This window comes from Camelus dromedarius, chromosome 18 (assembly GCF_036321535.1).
Source record: "Camelus dromedarius isolate mCamDro1 chromosome 18, mCamDro1.pat, whole genome shotgun sequence".
Taxonomy (NCBI): Eukaryota; Metazoa; Chordata; class Mammalia; order Artiodactyla; family Camelidae; genus Camelus; species Camelus dromedarius.
Window position 1 is genome coordinate 41,391,722 of NC_087453.1, and position 16,099 is coordinate 41,407,820.

The window sequence follows — 16,099 nt, forward strand, 5'->3', positions numbered from 1 at the left end:
ATCCCATGATTCCTTATGTTGGCATGAAATAAAGAGTGATGTGGTCTCTTGTTAGTAGATTAATGACTCTGCCATCCTGAGTACTGGAGGTCCTGTGATAAATCAGGTCATCTTAGATTATTTAATGACACATTGGAATAAGTGTGTGATTGGAAGAGAATAGATTGTGACAAAGGGTTAACTCTACCTGTCTAAAATCTAACTCAACATCCTTTTCTCCACTCAGACTCTCTCTCTAGACTTTTCCATTTCTGTTAACAGTTTCATTATTCTTCCTTCCTGTCATCCGGTCTCAAAATATCAAAGTTATCTTTGGCTCTTCTGTCTTCGCATCCCAAGTCAGTCCCATAAATTTTTCCTTTATGTTTGGGAAATCTGTCTTTTCCACTCAAAATCTGGACCTTTATCTGTCTTCCTGCTGCTCAGACTCTCGAGCGTTTTCTTTCCTATGACCCTGTCTCTGGATTTTTCTTTTCAACTCCATTCCAAGTCCACTCTTAATCAACTACCTTGACCAAATCAGCCTTTTCCCCAAATCCTTCAGTGCTTCTCTCGATGCAGAATGAAATATAAACCTCTTAGCCCAGAATGTAAGGGTCTTCTTATCACCTTTTACTTGTGAGTCCTGTAACACCACCTTTGTTCTAACAAGGCAAGCCTGCCATTATCTTGACTCCTCCCTCTCCCAGTATTTGCTGAGAGGGTTCTCTCTGTGAGTCATGTTTTGCCTTTCCCCACCACCTCACCCCCACCCCTCCACACATATACTTGTACACACACACCTGCCTATGACTCTCTCTTCATAGTTTTCTCTGAATCATAAGCTCCTGGCAAGTGTTTGATGGTGATGAGACTCAAGAGAAAGGATGGAATAAGTCCAAAGGGGAAACTTCTGGGGTGTGTTTCTGACCAAAAGGCTCATGGTTGGAAATGACATACTTGCCCTGTCATCATTTGCAAGAGAGTCCCTAAATGATGCAAGAAGGAAGAATTTGTCTTCAGGTCAGTTCTTCTAACAGTGGAGGATAAGTGACTGTGATATATATTAGGCACAAAAAAAAAAAAATTATGGAACTGTATGTGAAACAATTTCTCCTTTAAACCAGGGGCACATATTGGAACAAGAAAGAAAGCTAATGGCCACAATTTGGGTCTCTTTTCACATCAGTCAGGAGGCTCGGGCAGCAGCTTTGTCCTTGGATAAGACAGCATTTCTCCCATTGCTTATTTTTCAGGGTCTCGTAGACCTCAGAGCTTCCCATGGCCTGCCCACTTCCATCTCTACCCCTGGGCCTGTGATATTTAGAGTGCTAGTCAAAGAAGGGCATGGTTGATCCAGTTTTACATCTTAAATTCTTCCTCATAGCACAGCCTAATTAAAACCTGACAACATTAATAGCAGATGAAGGAGCCAAGTAAACAAACCATCGCTTAAGCTCTTCACATTTTTCAGTCTAAGTTATTCTGCAGGACTGCCTTCACCCACTGCAGGGTTGCTTCAGGAAAACAAGGCTCAGGTCTTAAAAGTCAGTCCACATTCTCCTTCTCAGAGCATCTTACATGTGTATTCAACTCTGCTACTTGGTTAGAGTTTTCTGTCAAATCCCAAAATGCTCCTTAAAGTCATCCTGATTCCAGAGTTGGCAGTGCTCCTGCTGGCAATATGGTGTCTCTCTCTCTCTCTCTCTCTCTCTCTCTCTCTCTCTCTCTCTCGTTTTAACCCTTCATTTTCTCTGGCTTAGTGTTAGAGAAATCTGAAAGTCCACTGTGGGTTAAACTCAATGAGTATTTTGGGGCAAAGATGCCAGATCCAAATCTCTTCAGGGTCATAGTAGTTGAGCAGAATAGATTTTACTAACACTCAACTAAGGAACATGTACTCTACAACATGGTACCTGTCCTCCAAGTGCATCAAGAACACTGATGATCCTCTCAACCACCACCCCCGGCCCCACCTATCTTTTGGATGGGCAATGCAGAAACGAGACAAAGTAAGTAAGAGGTATCCTCTGCTATGTGATTTGATTCCATGATCAAATCCTGGAGAAGACCTCAGTTTATTTGCCTTGACTATTGTCCTTGCCACACCCCCTACCATAGCCACTAAACAGAATTCTTTCAAGATAGGTCTCAAGTATAAACAGAACACAAGTGTATGTTAAAGACAGTGTATTTGAATGTGGTCCATTCTTTAGCGACAGTGAGCTTCCAACTCTTTTTATCTTTCTGTTATCTGTTTTTGTCTTTTTCTTTTCAGTACTAAAGCAAAAATTAGTCATTCCTCTTGTCTTTTTGTTTTGCTTTGTTTTTGGAAATTTTGTTTCTATAAGTACATTTTTTCATTCATTCACGTATTCATCATTTATTTAACATAGTGTTGGCAGACTTTATCTATGTAAAGGGCCAGACAGTAAAACAAATGACAGATACCTTAGACTTTGCAGACCTTACCATCTTGGTCACAACTACCCAAACCTGCTGTTGAACATCAATAGATAGTATGTGAACAAATGGGCCTGGCTGTGATCCGATAACACTTAATTCACAAAAGACAGCAAGTGGGCTATTATTAGCTGACCCTCAATGTAATACATTGATTAGCTCCTGTGTTCTCATTACTGAGCTAGGTTCCAGGAGCACAGATGACTAGAACTTGGTTCCAGCCTCAGAGTACCAACAGGTTAATATTTCTAGAGACAAGGCTGGTGTTCCACCAAGTTACTTTCAGAGTCTGTCCATCTCTCTGTTCCCCTTTTCCCCGCTGGTGTATCAGGAACTGCGTGCCCTCTCTGATATGCTGTCCAGAGCGTCTCAGTATTACATAAACCCTCTTCTCTTTCTCCCCATCACAACTTGCTGGCTCTCAGTGCATTGCCCTCCACCAGCCAGAGGACATAACAGCATAATGTATATCAAGGAGTGAATCACTGGCAGCGGCTTAATTTGTTCATCCTTCAAGAGTACTTACGTATTAAAGATTTTTAAATTCACAGATGTCTATTTCAGCTTGTAAAATAACCTAGCAGAGGGCAAGGGGAGAATTTTCTGGCCAGGGGAGTCCATAATGGTATCTAAATCCCATAGCATCAGTGACCACAAGTTTCTCTCTGTGGTAATGAGGAGAAACAAGACATACTAAGTCAGCGCCATGGCAGGCATTATCCTTAGTGCTTTTCAGGTAACATCGACTTTGAGCTTCCTAGTAACCCTATGAATCAAGTTCCATCCTTATTATGCTCATTTTATAGGTGAGGGAATTGGAGCTAAAAGAAACTGGATAACTTTAAAAGTTACACAACTCCTGCGTAGCCCAGACTATTTGAACGCAAGGATGTGCAGCCTTAACACTGTAGCCATAAAGAAGCAAGCCTTCTCTAACTCAGAGAGAGTTGAGCTTCATAGTAGAATCTTTGAAAGGGAAGGGAAACTGGAGATTATTTAGTGTAATCTTATATGTAAAGGAAACAGGTTCAGAGAAAGTTTCGGATTTGATAAAGTCTTTGCCGACGGCTGGGATTAAAATGTGATTGTTCTTGGTGTTTAAGAAAAATAGTTTTTGTTAGTTTGCTTTGTGTTTTAGTACTGCATAGTTTCTCGACAAAACAGCAAAAAGAGAAGGTGAATTTATTAGAAGACGGTTTCTTCCTGCCAGGATATTAGTCTAAGACAGTAACACGTACAACTTGGCTCTTTTAAGTGTCCACGCATTTTCAATCGTAAGCCCGCTGGGAATGCCTCATGCCCCCTTACCCACTGGGTGAGTGAGTCTTTGTGAAGCAAACCCACCCACGGCGCTCTGTGGAGTGAGAGCGGAACAATGCCTCCCTTCATTACAAGCTCGCATCTAGACCAACTATGCCTTCTCTCGGTTTCTCAGAGGGCAACAGAAAGCCCTGACAAAACACAGTTAAGGCAAAAGATAACTGTCTGTTTCACAAGAATGTAAAGAATCTCCCCGTCTGATGATGCAAGAGTCTTTGCCTGAGCATGAATTCCAGTGCATCAGAGGCACAAGTGTTCAGTTACAACAACCATAATTAGTGCTGTACACCACAAATTAGCACAGCATTATAAGCTGACCATACTTCAATAAAAATGAACATAAATTAACATAGATAAAATAAGAAAATAAACTCTAGTGATACCAAATTCTCACCTCTTACGTTTATTGTAGGTACAATTTTAGCCTTTTTGTGTTTTCTATGGATGCATTTTCATAATTTTAAAGTCAAAGTGGATCTTAGAAGTAAAAGAAGATCTAAATATCCTACAGCCTTGGGATATGGGAATCTGACTGTGTAAACTGTCATAAAGTTAATGGAAACTCTCAGCCTCACTCTGCAGTGATGCTGGGAGTTGGGTCTCTCCGTGTCTTCTCATGAAGATTGGTTTACATAAAATCAGAATTAAACAGCAGCAATATCCTCACCAATTCCACTTGCTGGCTTCATTTTCATTTGCACACACACAAAAAAACGTTGAGCAGAGAGAAATTCTCTCTACAGTATTAAATTATATGCCAAATCCCATCTATATGTGTCAACTTAGTAAACTCAGAGCAGAGAAAACCCACAAGTTCTTGCTACAGGTAGTATACAGAGCATAGATATTGTTGGTTAGCTGCCCATACGGAGGGTTTGGCAAACATCAGTGGTACTAAATTGACAAGGCAACAAGGGGACTGAATATTCTGGAAATGCAGAATGTGGTGGTAAAAACTGGGGGACTTGGAAGCTGATTCAGGAAGAATAATAAACAAATTGCTATTTATCCCCTCCCCCACCTGATTTTTGATTTATTGAGTCTTTCCACCCCATCCACTTTTTGATTTATTGATATTAAAGCAATTCTTACTTTTTGTGTGCTGGTCAGCAAATGTACTGTCATCTCCTAACATCCTCTTGATTTTTATAGAAGAAGAAATTGAGACTCAGAAAAGTTAAGGGCTCAGGCTTCCACTGTTAAGTGAACCCGGTTGTCATTGTTCTAACCCGGACACTGTCTGCTGTCAGGCTGCTCACCATGTTGGAGGAGGAGGAAGAGGATACTGTTCATCTCTCCTCACATGTGCTTCTAAGGGTATGAATATAATAGGATCATTGCCTCAGGAGCAGGCTCACCTAGATGCGGCAGTCTTGTCACACTTCCAGAGTTAGGCTGTCCAGGGCAGGCATAGCCGCTCAACATTAAGAGCGATCTAAGCATCTTCTCTTTCTGCCTGTCATCTTGGTGATGTTGGTCATGATGTCATGAAGTTGGGGTGGCTGCTGCAGGTCCGCTTTATCACAGCTCGGTTCAAGCATCCAGGGCTTTGCTCGCAATAGGAAAGACAGGTGTTGACTCCGAGCTCCTGTAGCCTCCTGCTTCCGCCTCATTGGGTACAGCCACATCACGTTGTCACCCCTGTATTACGGGAGTGGTCCTCTCTCCTGGGGCTGTATGCACTGCCATCCCGAAACAAACGGGGTTCTTAGGCAGAAAAAGAGGAAAATGGATATTAGATAGGCAGTACACATTGTCTGCAACAGTTACTAATAAGGTCCTGTCAGCCTCCTACATACCCCAGTCCAGAAGTTTCCTTGTCAGCACTCACCCTGGTCTCACCCTGGTGATTTTGTTAAGCTTCAGGGAAATAAAACGTGGCTGCTTTTCAAAAGAAAGTGTTAGACCCTGATTTACTGCACGATACCTCGCTTGCACTCCTGTACTGTTTTCCCCAAAAAGAAAAATAAACCCGGACTCTGGAGCCTCACTTTGTGAAGAGTATACTTAGCATAGAGTACGATTCTATTTAATCCACTCTGTTTTCTTGAGCAATTCCTGAACATTCCTCTTTATTTTATTATTTCTCTAGGACTTTTGTAATTTTAGAAGTAACTTCCTCCCATTCATGCGTGTTACCTCATCCTTAGTGTAGCTAGATACAAGCCATCCAAATGATGGAACCCCCCCCCCTTCTGTCTAGGAAGAATAACTGCTTTAAATGAAAGAAAGAGTATTCAAAATTGATGTTGTTCTTTCCAAAATTAAAGGTGGCTACATAAAGCCATTCCGCATTTAGGCCCTTTCATGACTGTCTCTTCTCACACTGAGAAATGAGTATTTAATGGTCATCCTACACTCACGTAAATGCAATGAAGTAAAGACATTTCAGGAGCCTCTTCCTAAGGGAGACAGAATGTCTGAGTTGGGGCTTGACAGCATCCTAGCTCTGTGCCGAGTGGGTCCTTCTCTGCCATGAGGACTCATTGTTTCATGTCCCCTCTGCTTTGGTGAATCAGCAACTGTGGAAGCCACCACGCTGAGTGACCGGTGGAAATGACCACAGACAACTCTTGCTCACTACCCTCCAGAAGAATCTACTGTGAAGGAGACGGGAAGTTGGAAAGAAAGTGGGTCTTCCTTCACTTGGTTTTTCTACGAAGGTTCGGAATAGTCCTGTATTGCCCTCTTACATTTAAACAACAAACCTATTTAAATAACCTACAAAATATAGACCTGTTTTCTTTAACCGAGTCTGTCTGTTTTCTCAAGGCTGAGCTAGCACAGAGGGTGCTCCCAGTTTATCTCCTGTTTAGGCAACTGGGCACCATTGGAAATGCTGAGCCGCAGGACACCCTTCTCACGATTTTGGCCTCAGCTTAGGTATCTCTTGCTTTCTGGAAGCATCTACTGACCTCATGATTTAGTTGTTTCATCTTCCTGGAAGTGTCAGCTCACATTTTAACTTTTCTTAGAACTCACATCACTCCTCTGTGGTTGAGCTCTTTATTGCAAGGCTGGGTCTAGGTCACTGTTCTGTCTTCAGAGCCCAGTTGTGTATCCCCTGGGAAGTCAGCACATATTTTTGGACTGGAATCGATCTTGGGAGGGAAGCTGGGTATGCAGGATGAGCTTCAGGACGAAACTGAGGAACAAGGAAGTGTCTGAAGGCATTTAGTGGCTGAGTGGGGAAAGGATGTGAGTTCCTCGGTCCTGAGTTTCTCTCTATTATTTTGAGATGCCATCATCCAGGTTGGCTTTGATTATTTATTCTGTTTCATTCCAAGTAAAATAAAATGTTTGCATTTAGAATTTTTCGGCTTGCTCTACCAAACCAAGCAAGTGACTTGGTTTGCAAGAGTGGCCGAGGTGTTAGAACTCTGCTGATTTGCCTCCAGATCTTATCAGGTAGCACTGGCTAACAGAGTACAGAGGCATGACTGCAAGTCTCTCATTTGTGCCCCATGAAAGAGGAAAGACAAACAGCAGGAGCCTCATAACTGAAGACCTCGGCATCCACTTGTCCTCTTTGTTTAACACACAGCCCAGACATATGAGATTAGATTCCCCGTTGGTGACTTGGATAACAGATCTGGAGGGCTTCTCATCCTAAGGGAAGAAAGAATCTATCTTTCACAGGGACTCTCATAGAAATTTCTCGATCAGAAAAATTTGACCGTGTGACCTCCAAGGTCAAGGCCCTTTACTCCAATGACATGGGGTATAGTTGTTCGGTGGCTAAAGCCTTCAGCCAAAAATTCTGGGGCAGTTTCAGGCCCACCACCTACTAGCTAGATGATATGGGCAAATTATCTGACCTCTCTCTTTCCCTCATCTGAAAAGTGGGGATGATAATTGCAACTACCCCATAAGATTGTTATGAGGATATTTGTAAAGCTCTTAGAATAGCACTAGGAATACAGAATACATGCCTGTTCATAAGTTATCAGCAAGAAGAACCAAGGGCTTTGAGGGTGATAACAATAGGGAAATTGTCATGACAGGATCCACCAGGTAGAGTTGGGAGGCAGACAAAAGTGACTCAGCTGACAGATGGAAACCTTGAGGGAATGTTCTCAATGATAAATGGCTGAGATGCAGATCAGCAACTGGGACCAGGCATCCTATAAGCCTGGAAGTAGCCTGGGCTTTGTGATGTCCCTAGATGCCAAGAGCTTTGTATTTTCTAAATGTAATTTAATTTATTTTGAGACGGTAACATTTGCTGGTGTTCTGCTGTGACACTTTCCAAGCTGTGCTTCCCTTCTGAACCATTCATCACTACACGTTCCTTTGGGGCATTCTCCAGGTTTTAGTAAACTCCCTTGACAAGAGAAATGTAGTTCCAGCTCTCAGTAGTGGTCAAAGCCACACAGATGTTTCGGGTCAAGGAAGATCTATTACATTTCCTGAGGTTCTCTTCACTGGGCAGCAGCATTGTGTGGATGGTAGATATCCATCCTTGGAACCTGACTGATTGAAGGTTCAGTAAAAACAAGAGGAAGTTAGAAAGATAAACTTGACTATATAAATCCTTTCATTATATAAACTACTTACATAATAAGCACACTGGCAAGAATTAGACCTCTAATAAATGCACTGAAATTGCCCATTACTTGCATAGTTGAGAACTATACATATTTTAAATAATAAAATTGTGAAAATATCTCTATTAATGCTCTGGGAATGTCTTAAATCTGTAAAGACTAGGGGATTCATAGGGATGGCTGAATGTGAAATCTCTCCTTTCATATCTTTGAGATCAAATAGTTTTTTTTCTGGATGTTTCAAAAGGCTTCAAAACTGAAAAGCCTGAATATGTGAATAGCCACAAAGAAGGAAGCCCAGAAGAGTGAGTACAGGGTAGTGCTTCTGGGAAAATGTATTTAGGAAGTTGGGGAAGAGCAAAGGAAAAAGAAATGCAAAAACAAAACTGATTTGACACTGCATATATGTCCTTCTCCATTGCTGTACATGTTTCTCCCCTAAAGGGTACGATTTGATGTGATTGAGTAAAGCCTTCTGCTTTAATTAGGGATCTTAGTCCTTGAAAGTTGAGAATAATTCCCAATGTGTGTGAAAGGTATGAGATATTTAAATATTATGAGAGAAATACAAGAGCACTATAAACTAATATCCCACAGCAGGTCCTCTTAATAGGCTTGCAGTGCTTGTCCATAGAGGCAAAAAGAGAAGTAACATTCTCTCTAATTTTTTTTTAATTCAGTCTCTAATATTTTTGCATACCTAAGTGTGTGTGCCTATGTGTGTGTGTGTCTGTATTATGTAACTGTGACAGACTCCATTAGTTTTAGGTGTAATATCCACTTTTACTTCTTCACAATTATAAAACCCAGGTTTATTTGGGATGGCAATATTAAAAAAAAATTCGAACAGGTTTCCCAGACTCTTTTGCAGCTAGGTGTGATTGTGCCTCATAGTTCTGGGCCATGCAATTTAGGTGGAAGTTTGCTGGAGATTTCTAGCAAATTTTTGTTTCTAGGAATGTGGCATGCCACTGTTTCCTTGTCCCTTTCTTCTTGACATTTGGAACTCAGCGCTCGAGGCTGGAGGTGGAGATCACTGGAATGGGAGACCCAGCGTCAGGGTGGCAGACAAGAGCAGGAACGATCCCAGGGTGTTGGTGAAGTTGTGGGACTGTCTTCACCTATTATGGGAGAAAAATAAACTCCTATTTGCTTGTCAATCATATTAACTATAATAACACCCACACAGGAATATAGGGAGCAATAGAGCAAGAGGGGGAATAAAAGCAATTCTCATTCATTCCGTATCCACTCCAAGGACTTAGACAGGCATGTCTCAGATTTGATACCTCCTGGGTGGACGTAGCAATTTGGAAATTAACAAGAAGATCTACTCTTACCACACTAGAGTATTTCCATCATCATAGTGCTCAAAAGTATATCAGATATACTGTAGATATCCCTCGCATACTCATTTTTAGAATAATTCTAGTTTTTGTATTTTCCTGGGTGGGAGCATCTTGAAAGAATGTATTAACAAGATTTGATTTATATAGAAAATACATTTAACTTATTTGTTTGATTTGATCTTCCCTCAATACCATGTTTATTCAATTGTCTGTCTTATAGTTAAAGGTAATCTAATTGGCAAGATTATTTTTGATGCTGCTTTGTAGATCCGAGGACACAGTTTAAAGCAAACTGTAATTAATAAAGCAAGAGAGGTTAAGTGTTTAAGACACTGTGCTGGGGAGCAGGATGTACGCGATTATTGCAGCAGATCAGGCAGGCAGGCGCTATTTATTTTCTTATCTGCTCCAACCTCTGGGCCCAGAGGGGGAGTTGAGCTCTTCTGGAAGTTTCAGAGCTACTGCTGCACCTGTTCATAAAAATTCTGTTCCTCTGATATTTGTGTCGTTGAGCGACCTTGCCTGGTACCTCCCAGCCTTCTGCATGCTCATCTCACTGCCCGGAGAATTGGCCTAAGATGCTCCTTCCCCTCTAGTTGGGCCTCGTTCTTCCGGGGTGACTGGAATCTTTATGTTCAACTCTCCTCAGCCCTGCATGTCATTTCCTGGACATCACACCATTCCATCCATGAACACTGCAGAAAGTACCTCCCAAACATAAAAACACTGCTCAGAAACACATTCGTGGTACAGGAACATGAATACCCAGTCATCTTCATATGTTTTCAGTTATCTCATTTGCTTTCAGTTTACTTGTTTAAAAACAATCCAAGTTGCCTGTAGTCAGCATTTCTTCTAAGTTGTTTTCTCTCTTTTAAATTTTTGTTGAGATATAAAATACATACAGTAAGGAGAGAAAAGTAAACTAACCTAAGGTTTACAGCTCAGTGGGTTTTTGTAAAACTGCCATCCAGATCCAAATATGGAACAGAGGTAGCTCCCAGATGCCCTCATGTCCCCTCTTAACCCAGCCTTCTCCTGCCAGAGGTGAACACTGTTCTGTCTTAAATCTGTTTTAATCTATCAATCACCTCTCCATTTCTCTCCTTCTGCCTCTCCCTTTCTTTCTTCTTCTTCCTTTGTCCCTTCCTTTCTTTGTAATTGTTCGTTGTGTAGAGGATCTCATAGTTGAAATTTTGCTAATGGTATCACCAGTGCCATTTAACGTGTTTCTCTGTCTCCTATATTGCTTGTATCCGATATTGATGGCTAAATTAGATCCAGAATACAAATGCACATACACACACACAAATATGCAGACATGCTTGCATGTACATCTGTGTATACATAGATATATACACACACAAACACACATATGTACAAATACACCATTAACTTATTAAGAGTTGCAAAACGGTAATATTCTAATTCTATCATTCCTTCTTTATTTATTAAATAAAATCATGTATAAAGGAAAACTTTCATCAGCTATTTGGTTACCTGTAGTTACAGCTCCAATAGGAAAGACAGGAAAAATGCTTCAGACTGTTTATTTACCAGTTTTCAAAGCAATGAGTTAGTTCCTTAGTAATTTCAACAGTGACCAATAATTTTACATTTAAATATTATTAAGAAAAATACAGATAGATTTAAACCTGCTTGGTATGTTCCAATTCATTGTACTTATTATCTTTATAAGCACTACAACTGTTCCTTCATTGGTCCAAAAACAACCTATCAAATGGACCCCACAGTTTTCTGGACATGATTTTAATAGTTTGGGATAGCTCCTGGCTCTCTGGTGTGACAAGATGTTGCTGGCTTATCTTGTATACTTTTTGCCCCAGATCTGGGATCAACCATTTCTCCAAGGAGCATATAAAAGGACATATTTTAGGATGAGAAATAAAACCAGTGATACAAATCATCTTGCAGCAAAACACAGCAAAACAAAAAGTGATGACACAGGAGACAGAGGGAAGAAATCCTTGCCTGCTGTTGAGTCTTTGAGTAAACAAGCAGGACTGGGCGCTGGTGAAAGGACTGGATTTTGGAGGAAGCACACAGCTAATTCTTCTGTGAAAATAGGCGTGCATAGTCAGGGTTCTCCAGAGAATCATAAGCACAGACAGAGAGAGAGACAGAGCAAGAGAAGAAAGATTTTAAGGAACTGGCTCCTACTGTTATTGGAGACCAACAAGCTCAACATCTGCAAGGCTGGCCAGCAGGCTGGAGACCCAGGGAAGCGCTGATGTCACAGCTGGAATCCAAAGACAGACTGAATACAGAATCCCCTCTTCTTTGGAGAATCTCTGTTTTCTCTTAAGACCTTCAGTTGATGGGAAGAGGCTCATCTGCATCATAGAAGGTAATCTGCTTTCCTCCAAGCCTACCGATAAAATGTAGACGGCATCTAAGATGATACCTTCACAGCACGCTGAGGACTAGTGTTTGACTACATATCTGAGTATCATGGCTCAGTCAAGCTGACACATAAAATTAACTCTCCAAAGGAGTGAAAGGGCAGATGCTGGCAGGAGGGGATGGGACGGAGAGTGTAGGTTTCTTCACATCTCTACTCAACTGTCATCTCCCGACCCTATTCCACCCCTATCATGTATGTCTCCAGCGTCCTCACCCACACTACCGCATCTCCCATCCGGAGTGCAGCAGAGGCCCTGCTGTAGGCTCCCGACTTGCACACTGCCTCCCCATGCAATCCAGTCCCTCCACTGCAGACAAAGAGGATTTCTTTCACATACAAAACCGATTACATCATGACCTGCTCAAAAGTTAAATGTCTGTCTGTCGTATTTAGATAAACTTAGACTCCTCCAGATGACTTTTATGACTCTTCAGTGCCTGGTCCCTGCTGACCTCTGCAGTTTCACCTGCCCGCGTCCACCAGAGATGCTCACTAGTTTTTGATCCCTGGATGTGCCATTCTGCCTCCATCATGATACCTCTGCACCTTTGAGTATGCTGTGCCCTCTGCCTGGAATGTTCTCCCGTCCCCTTTCTACCTCAGCAACTCCTCTTCTCCTTAGCTGAATTCCTATTCCAGCTAAACTCTCCTCATTGCATCTGTGTTTCTACCTGACCCGCCACCACACTCTCAAGCATCCTAAACCTCTCCTTTATTGCAGTCACCACAATTGCAATCTTGCGTGCATTTATGGAACATTTACATCAATATCCCTCTTCCTCCTGCTGCAGCTCCATGTGGGTAAGAATGTCAACATCCCAGACCCCATCACAGTGCCTGACACACAGAAGGTGCTCAGAAGTTTGTTGAGTTAACAAGGCATGAATATCAGGCTTACCTTTTAGGTTCAAACATGAAATATTCAGTAGAACATACTACAGTGAGTAAGTGACACAGATAATAAATGTTATGAGTTCAGAAGACAAAGAAAGTTTACTGTGAGCTCTTGAAAATCTGGCAGAGGGCGGACCTGAGATACATCACACAAGATGAGTGGTGTTCGGAGGTGGCACAGTGTCATGGTTAAGGGCGAAGATGCTGAAGTTTGACATTTGAATCCAGCTGGACTCCTTAGTGTGCATAAGCTTAGAAAGGTGTTTTATTGTCCCTAAACTTCAGTCCCTTTATCTGTAAAAAGTGGGAATAATCATTAATGCTGGCTCAGACTTTCCGAGCACTTACTATGAAGCAGAGGGGCTCGGAGTGGTGGGTGTGTCATCCCACCGAAGCCCAGGCTTGTGAGGTGGATGCTCTTCTTACTCCTAGTTCAATGATGAGAAAATAGAAAGTTAGAAATTTGAAATGACTTGCTCAGGGTCACATATCATCATGGTGCCGACTCATGAGTGAGGATTAAATGGGAAAATGTAGAGGTTGTAGCACCATGCTTGGCACATAGGAAGTACTCAGTAAAGAATTGTTATCTTCATCTCTACTGATAAAGTGGAAAGGAAGCTGCCTGGTGGAAGGGCAAAGGCTGGAGACAGTGGACCCCAGCAAAAGGTATCAGGCCCATCCTGTTCCTTAAGAGAGCACGAGAAAGGGTAGGGTGGCAGACCTGGCTGGAAAGGATGGCAGGGAAGGCCTCTGACCTGCTTCACAAGCACTGCTACTCAGGGAGGGGTAGCTGTGATTGGTACCGAATTGCTCTGTTTACTGCTTTATTCTGCACAGCAAAGAACAAGATGCTCTTTGGGTACCATGATGTTGCAGTTGCCCATAGCTTACAGATATTCCTCTCTTCCTAGTCATTAAGAGTCAGGGATAGATTACACATGCATTTTTCAGAAAGTAATTCATTTTTGCTTTTTTTTTCCCCTACTCCTAACAATGGATTCAGGGAACTCAGCAATGTCCTAAGAGATTTTTAATTAAAGGCTCTTTAACTCATTAAGTCCACCCCCTTCTCCCAGGTCCTCAACTCTACAATTTGCTCAAAAGAAAGGAATAATTCATTTGATTCTGACCAAGGGTTGGGCCCGGGGTGTACCTAGGGGGTAATACCAGTGGCTAGTTTGCTGAAAGCCAAGAGCTATTAACTGATGGTGGCCACAAGCTGCCCTAATGAGGATTTTGTTTCCAAGGCTGCTGCCAGCAGTTCACCCAAAGGACCTACTGACTTGAAGAGGGACTTCAGAAGAGGCTGTGGAGAAGGGCTCAAGGGTGGACTAAAACCCTACATGGAATCCAGAACATTCTCAGTGTGGGGCCAGGGACAGACCTGCTCCTACTCCTGAGTGTGGAATGTCAGCTGAGATCCCACCCCAGGTTCTTTAGGTAACACAAATCCTGTGGAAGTATCCTAGAAAATTAGAGAGGTTTCTTATCTGTGAAAGCAGTGGCACCTTAAATATTTAAATAACAAAAAATTTCCCGCCTCACTGCTGAAGCTAACATTCACCTCCAGCTCATTCTCCTGTGCTCCTCGGGCCCCAAGGCTGCACGGTGCTCAGGGCTGGGCTCTTCTAGAGAAGGAGGCACAGGGGCCACATGACTGATGTAGAGACCTCTGAAAGGCTGTTAACATGACATTAAAAACAAGAGCATCATGAATAAGCTTCTTTGGAACGTGCAGATGTGCAAAGAGAGAGAAGGGACAACTGTGAATGTCCTGGAGAAATGGATTCTAAATCTGATTAAGTTGCTGTAGTTGGCTAGAGTGGATCATGAGACCTGCCTACTCGTGAGAAAATTTGCAAGAGGGCTCCGAGGAGGCTAGAATGGGCCTTTTTGCTATTATTCCATAAAGGCCTTTTTAAATAATAATAACAGTAATACTTTTAATAGATTTATATCATTGTCATTATTCCATAGAAATTCTTTTTCCATTTCACAGAACAATGGGCAGACTCACTTATGTACAAGGCATCTGGGTGGTGGGAGTCTTGCCACAAAGAACAACGGCACAACCATCGTTCACGTTTCTTTTCTACTATTGAACATCTTTCATTAAGTGCTGGCTTTGTAGATGTTCAGATGTTCTTAGAGATAAGAAACATGTTTTTCTTCCCATCACCATATTTATGAAAAGTGATCATCTAGCATTTTTCATACTGTATTTGACTTGATTAATTGGTATTTTCCCAAAAAATGTTTCTTAGTGAAATAAATTTGGAATTTACTAGCTTTTATTAATGGGTTTATTATTTCAGTATGCTCAGTGTTTAGTAACATTTTGGCAGTATTTCACAAATTTATTTGAAAACTAAACAGTCTTCCTTTCCTTTCCTTTCTGTTTTTCTTTTCTGTTCTTCTCTTTTTTTTATTTTTCTTTCCTTTCTTTTCATAATGTGTTACATGTGGGCTTGTTAAAATACAGATCCCTGGACTCCACACCCAGATTGTGGTAGCATACACAAGAATCTACCTTTTAAATAGGCCCTCGGGGTGATTCTGATGCAGTTTGTGAAGCATGTTTGAAAACACTGACTGGGACTAAGTACCACTTAGCAAGAAGACTGAAGAAGCAAAGAGGAATCATGGGGAATAGTCTTTAGGAATAAACACATTTTTTTTTCTTGAAGGTTAAAAAAAGTTCATTTTTTTTGAAAAGAGACCAATTGAAAGGCATCTGTGAAAAATTCATAGCTAACATCATTCTTAATAGTGAAAGACTGAATAAATTCCCCCCAAGATCAGGGGTAAGACAAAGATATCCATAGTCACCACTGCTATTCAACATGGTACAGGAAGTTCTAGCCAGGGCAATTAGGGAAGAAAAAGAAATAAAGGGCATTCAGGTTGGAAAAGAAAAAGAAAATTTGCTCTATTTGCAGATGATATGCTATATATGGAAAAACCCTAAAAAATTCTGCCACAAAAAAGCCCCAAGCCAAAAGACTCTAACAGCCAATAAATGAATTAATCAAAGTTTCAGGAGACAAGATCAATATATAAAAATCAGTTATATTTCTACACACTAGTAATGAAAATGGGATCAAGAAAACAATGCCAAT

At 41.5% G+C, this 16,099-nt stretch overlaps 1 protein-coding gene across 2 annotated transcripts in view; it reads left to right on the top strand.

Moving 5' to 3' along the window:
• The window catches only part of MACROD2 (mono-ADP ribosylhydrolase 2), a 1,873,695-nt gene that overhangs the window by 1,282,072 nt on the left and 575,524 nt on the right, over positions 1 to 16,099 (top strand). The gene's annotated exons all lie outside the window — the stretch shown is intronic.